Here is a 9,572-nt window from a genome sequence, read left to right on the forward strand (position 1 = left end):
CATCCAGGACTCTTAACTGCTGAGCCATCTCTCCAGCCCTATTTGGAATCATTAAAGAAAAAGTTTCCAAAACCTGATTGAGTGAGGTGGCTCGGAGGGTAGAAGAGTTTCTGCTTAAGTCTAAAGACTTGGGTTTAATCCTCAAGTCCTACAAAATGGCTGAAGAGATCTGACTCCAGAGAGTTATTCTCTGACCTGTACATGCATGCTGTGGTACAGGTGACTGCATGCATGCACACGCATGCAAATTCCAAAAGCTAAAGGAGTCTCCTTCCAAGCAATGTATTAGAACAATTTATCACAGAAAATGAAACTCAAGACTATGGGAGCACTTCAGTTCTGTGGAAGGCATTATCATATGGTGGTGGCCAGCAGTGAGTGGACAATATGTGCTCTCACATTTCCTAATGGAATGGTTTCTGCCTTTGTAGCTTCTTTAATCAATAAGAACAGTGGGGACTGCAGGCTGTACTGTGTCCACCGTGACCTTTGCCGTCAGGTCTCTGTAAGCTGATGATCCACATGAGCCGAGCTGATGGGCAAGTACCAGCTTGCTAGTCAGCTTTATCAGTTGCATAAATGGTTGCCGTTATCTTTACTCATGAGACTGTTACAGAGGCTGGGAAAGGCAATGTAGGCAAACCAGCTAACTCTGCCCCAGGTTACTATATATATTTAGTAAATATTACACTCACTTTGTTTTGGATTTCCGTTTGTTTGATTGATGGTTTACCTTTAGTTTTTCAAGATGGGGTCGCCTGTAGCTTGGGCAGCATTCAAACTATGTTACCACACCTGATAGTTCTCTTCATTTCAAAATTTTTGAGAGTTTTTATTAGAAAGCAACCTAGATTTCAAATGCAAATATCTTTGTGGCCTGCCTGCTGGTACACTTCATTCTACCTTTCATTCAGAAAGGAACTCCACTCAGCTTCTTATTTTTCTATACAAAAGTCCCCACACACACACCCTTGTCTCATACCTACCCTTCCATTTTCACATCAGTGGCCAATCATAAGTTGGATTCTAATCCTCAGGGATCCAGAGATACAGTATTGTGGTGGTTTGAATATGCTTGGCCCAGGAAATGGCACTATAAGGAGGTGTGGCCTTGTTGGAGTAGGTGTGGCCTTGTTGGAGGAAGTGTGTCATTGTGGGCATGGCCTGAAGACCCTCATCCTAGCTACCTAGAAGCCAGTCTTCTCCTAGCGGCCTTCAGATGAAGATGTAGAACTCTCATTTCCTCTTGCACCATGTTCCCACCTTGATGATAGTGGAATCAACCTCTCAACCTGTAAGCCAGCCCCAATTAAATATTGTCCTTATAAGAGTTGCCTCAGTCATGGAATCATTTCACAGCACTAAAACCCTAAGGCAAGTATATTCTGAAATACATGATTGAGTAGAAACTTAAAACCCATGGGACTATATATGGTACCCTATGAAGTAAGTGTATTAGCCCTCTCAAAAAGGGGTCTGGTAGTTCACATGTTTGTGATCCCAGCTAGGCAGGGGGCTGGTATACGAGGATTGCAAGTTCATTGCCTGCCATGGCAGCAAATTCAAAGACAAACTTGGCAAAGTAGTGAGAATTTCTAAACCGAATCAAGACTTGGGAGATGCTCAGTGTTAGAGTATTTGCCTGGCATAGGTTTCAATCTTCAGTACAACAAAGGAAAAAAGAAAAAGAGATCATCAATCTTGGAAGATATTTTCTTTCTTTCTTTCTTTCTTTCTTTCTTTCTTTCTTTCTTTCTTTCTTTCTTCTCCTCCTCCTCCTCCTCCTCCTCCTCCTCCTCCTCCTCCTCCTTCTTCTTCTTCTTTTTTTTTCGAGACAGGGTTTCTCTGTGTAGCCCTGGCTGTCCTGGAACTCACTCTGTAGACCAGGCTGGCCTTGAACTCAGAAATCCTCCTGCCTCTGCCTCCCAAGTGCTGGGATTAAAGGTGTGCGCCACCACTGCCCAGCAGAAGATATTTTCTTAAATTGGGTTTAAAAAAAAAAAGATTTACCTAATTATAGTTGTGTGTGTGAGAGTCTGTGCAAATGTATGTGCATAGTTGTGTGTGGGTGCTCACAGTGGCCAGAAGAGGGCAGTGGTTCTTTGGGGGCAGAGTTGCAAGAGATTTTGTGCTCTGCAGTATGGGGTTCTGGGATGTGAACTCTATTCCTCAAAACTGAGCACTTGGCGAGTGTTCTTAACTACGGAGCCATCTCTTGGTCCTTCAGTTATCTTTAGGTCATGATTGCTTTTATGTTCATATTTGTATGTAGAATGTTCTAGTCTACGAAGGGGTCACTACTTTTGATGTAAAGCCTACAGAAGACTGAGACCACCTCTCACTTGATAAGCATGTCCTGACCCCTGTGGCTCACGCTCACTGTTTCAAACTGATGGGCTGCTGCCACATCCCATTTTCTTTCCTTCTTGCTGCCTGCCTCCCGTTCCCTTTCCCCTTCTTTAGGCTGGTTCCCTGGATAAGCAGGCATCCCCTTAGGGCATGAAATTGCCTTTTTTTTTTTCTTTCTTTCTGAAGTCCCTCCAAGGTATGGAGTCTCTATAAGGCACCTCCCACTCCCACTCTTAAGTAGGCTCTTGGGGGAATCTCTTAAGTGTTTGGAAATCACTGTGGGAGGAGCCAGAACATGCCCTCGCCCCTCCTGCAGCCTTTCTCTAGTCTGCACAGGGATGAAAATGAAAGAGACACTGGAAATATCTTAGAGGTGTCCCTAAAAGCCTGGGTCCAGGCTTAGTGGTTTGTCCTATATCTTTAATCCTCAGCCATGGGTTCTACTTAGCAATTTCTGTGCACTCAGACATACACCAGAGGTTAAGCTCCATTTCTATTTCTGTAGACATGCAGAGATGTGGTGGTACATACAAGAAGCATGTTTCCAAATACATGGAAACCACTTGTCAGTTTCAGTTGGGACTCGGTCTGCCTGCTTATTGAGAAAAATAGGGAGTGTAAGCTCCCTACTATGGTACAGCATCTCCCATGCCCAAGCAGGAGACCATGGACGACTCAGACTGAGTGCAGATCTCATGAGGGGCTCCCAGCCACCCTAAAAGTAAAAATACATTGTCAGAGCTGAGTAGTCAGAGATGCTGCTGGTTAAAAGCACCCAGCCTATTGTCAAGGCCATGTGGTACCAGAAATAATACATTCCGTGTTTTCAGGAGATTAAAGGAAAAGAACACAAAATAAAAGAGGGGTGGGGAGCAATGAGAACATTTCTATCTCAAAAGGCACAGATGTTTCCCAATTCTGGAGATGTGGGCTGCAGCCAGCTTATGAAGTCCCTTGAAATTAACAGGCTATATCATAGGTGTGAATAGTGCCTTATCTAAGAAAGCAAAAACAGCCCCATTACAACCAGAAAAGCAAAAACAACAACTTCTGAAGCCTGGGACAATGAGAAAGACTTCCCTGCATAAAATTGCAAGTCACTAGCTACTTTGATTCTGTTTGAATAGTTAAGTTCATTTCCAGAAGCCCGTGGTGGAAAATTTAATATAGAATTTAAATTAGAAAGAGCAATCAGAAAAGAGCAAACTATTGACTGTAAGCCAATATGATATACTGTATGATGGGGGTCATTAAAGCTAAATATATCTTATCTAGCATTGCAGAAATCCCTAATATATTAGGATTGAAAAATTCACCCCGCAAGTTAGGTGATTATCTTTGTGAAATTATTTCTCAGTCTTCTCCTTAAATGTTTCAACTAAGAGAGAACAGATAAAAATGAGATAATATTTCTAAACCTACGGATTACTGCCTGATGCACCAGAAAATATTGCTAATTGCAATAGCAGATATGCAAACTACTTTGAAGAGCGATGGGGTGAGTTCTGTGGGTCGGTTGCTGAGCAGATGACCTCCTTTGAAGATCTTTGCAAGGAAAATAATCTACTGTCAGTGAAATGATTAAACAGAGCCAGTGGATACGCTCAGAGCCCATTGTGGGTTGAGGCGCGGAGACTAAGGCATTAGAAAGGTAAGTCCAGAAACCCGAATAAAGAATCTTAAGCAAAAGAGACTTAAGGAAGCTCTTGATGGGAGCATTCAGAACTGCAGCTCACATCAGTGCTGGTCTGAGCCAAAATCCAATGTCATAAAATTATAACTCTGTGAGTGTGCACACATAGTGACAGAGGCCAGAGTGACAGATTCTTCTGGAGCTGGAGTTCCAGGCAATTGTGAGCTGCCTTGTGTGTGCTGGGAACTGAACTCTGATCCTCTGCAAGAAGAGTCATCAGTCTTAGCTGCTGAGCCATCTGGCTCTCCAGCCCAGATGCAGTGTAACTTTAGGACTCCTGCTGCCTGACCCACCTCATAGTCCCACTGCCTCCTTTGACAGGTTTCTGAATACAGGGTCCCGCTGGCTGGTGCATATTAGGATTTGAATCTGCAGTGTCCATCGAAGGCTCACGGATACTTGTTTCCCAGCAAAGGACAGTATCTTGGGGACTTGGTGCTTTCAGGAGGTGGTGCCTGGCTATCAGAAGTAGATCACTTGGAGCCATAAACTGGGCTGAAAACAAGCCTCCTCTCAAGGTCCCAACGCCATGGGAGGAGCCATCCCAGTCACCTTGCCTTTCCTGGCATGATGTACAGTTAACCCCCTAAAGCTGTTGCAAGGGGTCAGTGTGTGGGTCAGGTTTTCACACATTTGTGATGCTTTATTCAGGTGATTAAAATATATAAATAATATGTACATTGAAAAGTAGCAAGAAAACTATTTAAAGTCAAAGTGATTAGTAGTAGGGATAGATCAAAAAGAGGTGTTATCAAGAGAAACGGAGAGTCATGAGAGTTTTATTATACAAGCGTCCCAAGTTACCGTCTAGGACTGCTTTTATGGAGTCTAAAGGAAAGAAAGACTAGTTACTAAAAAGTCTAATTTGGGTAGTTTTCTATTTTGATTGACAGACTTATAACCATATATTCAATTATATATGTATATTTGAGTTATATAACTGTCTTAATCAGAGCTGCTTGGCCATGGTGTCTGTTCACAGCAGTAAAACCCTACCTAAGACAATAACCTTTCCTCTACTGCCCACCACTGTATCTAATTTTATTACTATGCATGTCCAACTATGCATATGCATACAACACTTTATCTTATTGTGCATGCATCCAAAAAACAGCTTAGGATAGATCAGCCCCTTGTTCTAGTACCCAGCTGTAACTACCCACCCTGGATTACTGACAAGAGGAAAGAAAGTTATCTTACTATTTGGAGTAGGGTGAATGTGTAGCCTGATGTCTTTTGGTTTAGACAGCTAAGTACATTGTTAGGAGAGAGGTTTGTCTACAGCCCAAATCAAGTGGAGTCCCAGGCTACTAAGCTATTCCCTATGCTTTCCTACACTGAAAGCGTGAGCCAAAATAAACCTTTCCTTTCTTATTTCTGGCAGGTAGTTTGGTCACTTCGATGTGAACACTGACTAATACAGCAGATGAGAGGGCTTTTAGAGCCCCATACTTACATCACCTCGTCTCTAGTAAAGAATTAGGGTTATTTCTTAGGTCTTGTCTCTAGCTGCATATGTATCAAAAGATGGCCTAGTCGACCATCACTGCAAAGAGAGGCCCACTGGACTTGCAAACTTTATATGCCCCAGTACAGGGGAACGCCAGGGCCAAAAAGGGGGAGTGGGTGGGTAGGGGATTGGGGGGGTGGGTATGGGGGACCTTTGGGATAGCATTGAAAATGTAAACGAGGAAAATACCTAATTAAAAAATAAATAAATAAATAAATAGAAATAAAAACAACAACAACAACAACAACAAAAAACAAAACAGAGACTATCTTAGAATAACTCCAAAAAAAAAAAAAAAAGTTCCAAGAATTCGTCATTGTTCCTCTGTCCCTAAACTAACTATTATGGTCTGTATTAGGGTACTCTAATCGGACTGGCATGCCTCAGGTCCTCCATAACTGAATCTAAAGAAGGCTGGGAGCTGATGATTTGTGGGCCAAAAGGATCATGTAGGAGATGGACAAGCCATTCTTTGGAGGTGCAGTGCGCTCAGAAGACACTGAGTGAAATCCCCGCCCCCAGAGTCCTTTGAGACTAGTCTTTTGAAGAGAGGCTGTATCATATGAAAGTCATTCACTGGAATCTGGTAGAGATGCCCAGAAGGGCTTCCTGTTATCCTTTTTTTTTTTTCTTTTCAGAGAAAGACTGAAGAGTGTAGCTTAGTGGTAGGGTATCTGATCTGCATGGACAAAGGCCTGGGCTCAATCCCCCAATACCACGTAAACAAACCTACCTCCATCACCAAAATACCTCACCACATTTCTACAGAACTTAAAGTCTAGCCCAGCACGTCAAATTTTCATTTGTGGCTGAACACTGGACGGGATTTTGAGAACTTCAGCTGACCTGCGTATACAACAAATATATGCAGAGAGAACCATGGGCAGGGACTCAATGTAGAGTTCTTGGGTGAGAACTCCAGTTCTCCCATCTCCAGTTCTATCTCTCATGGAAGCCAGCCATTCTCCAACCTGCATTGTTAGGAGAGATGCTGGGGCACTTCAGTAGACTTTCAGGTTTCTGCCTGGAGCTGCTTTCTCTTACTTTCAGTCAAGAGCCCTAACCATCATATCAAGTTTTAGGGAAGGAACTGGCAAGGCACACTTTCCTAGGCCCAGAAGTCTTAACACACTGTAATGAGAACAAAGCTGGTCCCAAGGATGCTTGTCGATAGTGTGAAGCTCTTAAAAAGTGAGCCATGACACCAGAGACACACAGCAGTTGAGAAGAACTGGAGCCCTGCTTTGGAACAGTAATGAGTTGGTCCTGAGCATCAGCTAGCTGGCTTGGGTGATGTAACTACTCCACCCACTGCACTAGAGTGAGACATGGAACCTGGAGCCAGCAGGAGTGCCTGGGCTCAAATATTCTGTTCACACTATTGCCACATGATTTCCTAACAAATTAACCTTAGGGTCACCTTGACTCAGGGCAGACCAATCATATTCACTCTTCCAAGGAGCATAGTTAACGAGATTTTAGCACATGCTTCATGCGGTCAAGAGAGCAATTACTATTCATCTGAATTCGTAACATCTCAATGTTACTAACACCAGGCTAATTCCATGTATTGTAAACAAATGAAAATAGAAATGTATAATTTTTCTAACTACGTGATCTTGGGCAAGTATTTGATCTCTGAGTACCAGAGTGCTTCCCAAGTAAAATCATATAAAATGCTATGCTGTGGGACTGTTGCAAAACAAACACATTGAAGATTTGTCTCTTTTAAAACTTATGCTGAATTTTAAGTGCCATTGTAACAGGATTTAGAGGGTAGGAATCAAGGACCCACCATCTAAAATGGACTAATGCCATTATACATGGAGTAGGCTCATTATTGTGGGGAAGGAGTCATTATATATTTAATTTTAAAATGATATAAAATTGTACTTATTTGTGGTGAACTATATGATGTCTTGATATACATATGCATTGGGTGATAGCCAAATAATGGTAAGTGCACTGGTTAGTTTACTTGACACAAATTGGAATCACCCAGCAAGAAGAAACTCTAATGAAGAATTGCCTCCATTAGATGACTGGCCTGTGGGCAAGTCTGTGAGGCATTTTCTTAACTAATGATTTATGTGTGTGGGGGGTCCAGCCCACTGTGGGTGGTGCCACCCTGGACAGAGAGTCCTGGGTTGTAAAAGAAAGCAGGCTGAGGCAGCCATGGAAAGTAAGCTAATAAACAAGGTTCTTCCGTGGTTTTGACTTCAAGCTTCTGTCTTGGCTTCTCTGGATGATGTGATCCAACCTGTAATGCAAACAAACCCTTCCTCCCCAATATGGCTTTCGCTCAGAAAGTTCTATCACAGCAAGAGAGATGGATGCTAGGACAATAAATAAATCTACCTTTCCTTCCTTCCTTCCTTCCTTCCTTCCTTCCTTCCTTCCTTCCTTCCTTTCTTCCTCCTTCCTTCCTTCCTTCCTTCCTTCCTTCCTTCCTTCCTTCTTTCTTTCTTCCTTTCTTTCTTTCGCTTGTTATTATTTTTATTTACCTGTGTAATCCCACATAAGTGTGGGTGGAAGTGAGGCCAGAAGGAGGTGCCAGGAGCCCCAGACCTGGAATTGCCTGTCATTTGTAGCACATTCTGCTGTTAGCGATTTAACATGGGTCCTCTACAGGTGCTCTTCACCACCAAGCTGTATCATCAGTCACCCTGTCTTCCTCCTTAATGTTTATTGGTTCTGCCTACTACAGTGTTCTGAACAAATACCAGCTCCCATTACTTCTGAACCGTAAATAGCGCCTTATTTCCGCAGATTTCAGATAGGTGAACTCTCCCTTGTGCAAAATTATCCCCTGTATATCTATCTCTCTAGCCATCTGAGACTCACCACTTTGGGTTGTCAATCTTTGCTATAGGAAGAACATTCTCCTAACGAGTCTGAGAAAGCATAGTCAAGCCTTTTGAAAATGAGTTTTCAGAGTAGATTATGTTCTCTTAGTGAGTCTTAATCGTGAGAGAAACAAGAGTCTTAGATGGTTTCAGATTTGGATTCTTGTCATGGAAGTGAGAACCTAAGCTCTTGAAGACAATTCACTGGTGTTTTCCTGGTATTTACTGGACAGTGAGTTGAGTTTGGAAGGTCTCTATCATGTGGATTTTGTGCCATCTACTGGTCATTCTTGCAAAAAACAACGATGCTGACGGTGATCTACTGTTCCCTCTCCTTGGATCCCACTGGTTTCTAGGCATCTTACCCACTTACACATTCTAAGGTGGTGATTCTCAACCTTCCTGATGCTGTGCCCATTTAATACAGTCCCTCATCTTGTGGTGACCCCCCCCAACATAAAATTATCTCATTGCTTCTTCAAAACTGTAATTTTGCTACTGTAATGAATTACAATATAAATATCTGATGTGCAGGATGGGCTTAGGTGACCCCTGTAAAAAGGGGCTGTGACCCACAGGTTGAGAACCATTGTTCTAAGGAATGTCTTTAAGACCTCTAATATTGGAACAAGAGCAAAAGGTTTCCAGTGAGGTCCAAGCCTGGGACAGGGAGTGAGGGACTGAGTGTCCGTAGGTCCATCCATCACTTTATCTTTCCTTCACACTAGCGAGTGCAAGGCTATCTAGCTATCTATCCTTCCTTTGTTTAAAAAAATCAATTTATAATATTGTAATATGTCTAGAGACCTCTAATCATGTTATCCTTCAATCCTATTGATCACTGGTTTTATCATTTAAGCACACATTTTAGTAACTATGCTGACCTTTTCAAAGAAAGAACGATTTCTACATTGTCTCTTTTGACTGTATGTCTTCCCTCTCACTGAATTGCATCTTTATTGTCGTCTTATTTCTACTGCAGGTCTAGCTTCCTCTCATTCCCTATCATCTTAAGGCTCCCGTGTAGATCATTGGTTATGAGTGTCTCTTCTCATACCCGTGTGAATATATAAAGTTGCACATTTCCCTGTGAGCACTCGTGATTTACAGTCTCCGCAGTTGCTCATTCTTCCTGTTTTCATGAAGCTGAAGATACTCCTGAATATCCCATGGA

This window comes from Mus musculus, chromosome 8 (assembly GCF_000001635.26).
Source record: "Mus musculus strain C57BL/6J chromosome 8, GRCm38.p6 C57BL/6J".
Taxonomy (NCBI): Eukaryota; Metazoa; Chordata; class Mammalia; order Rodentia; family Muridae; genus Mus; species Mus musculus.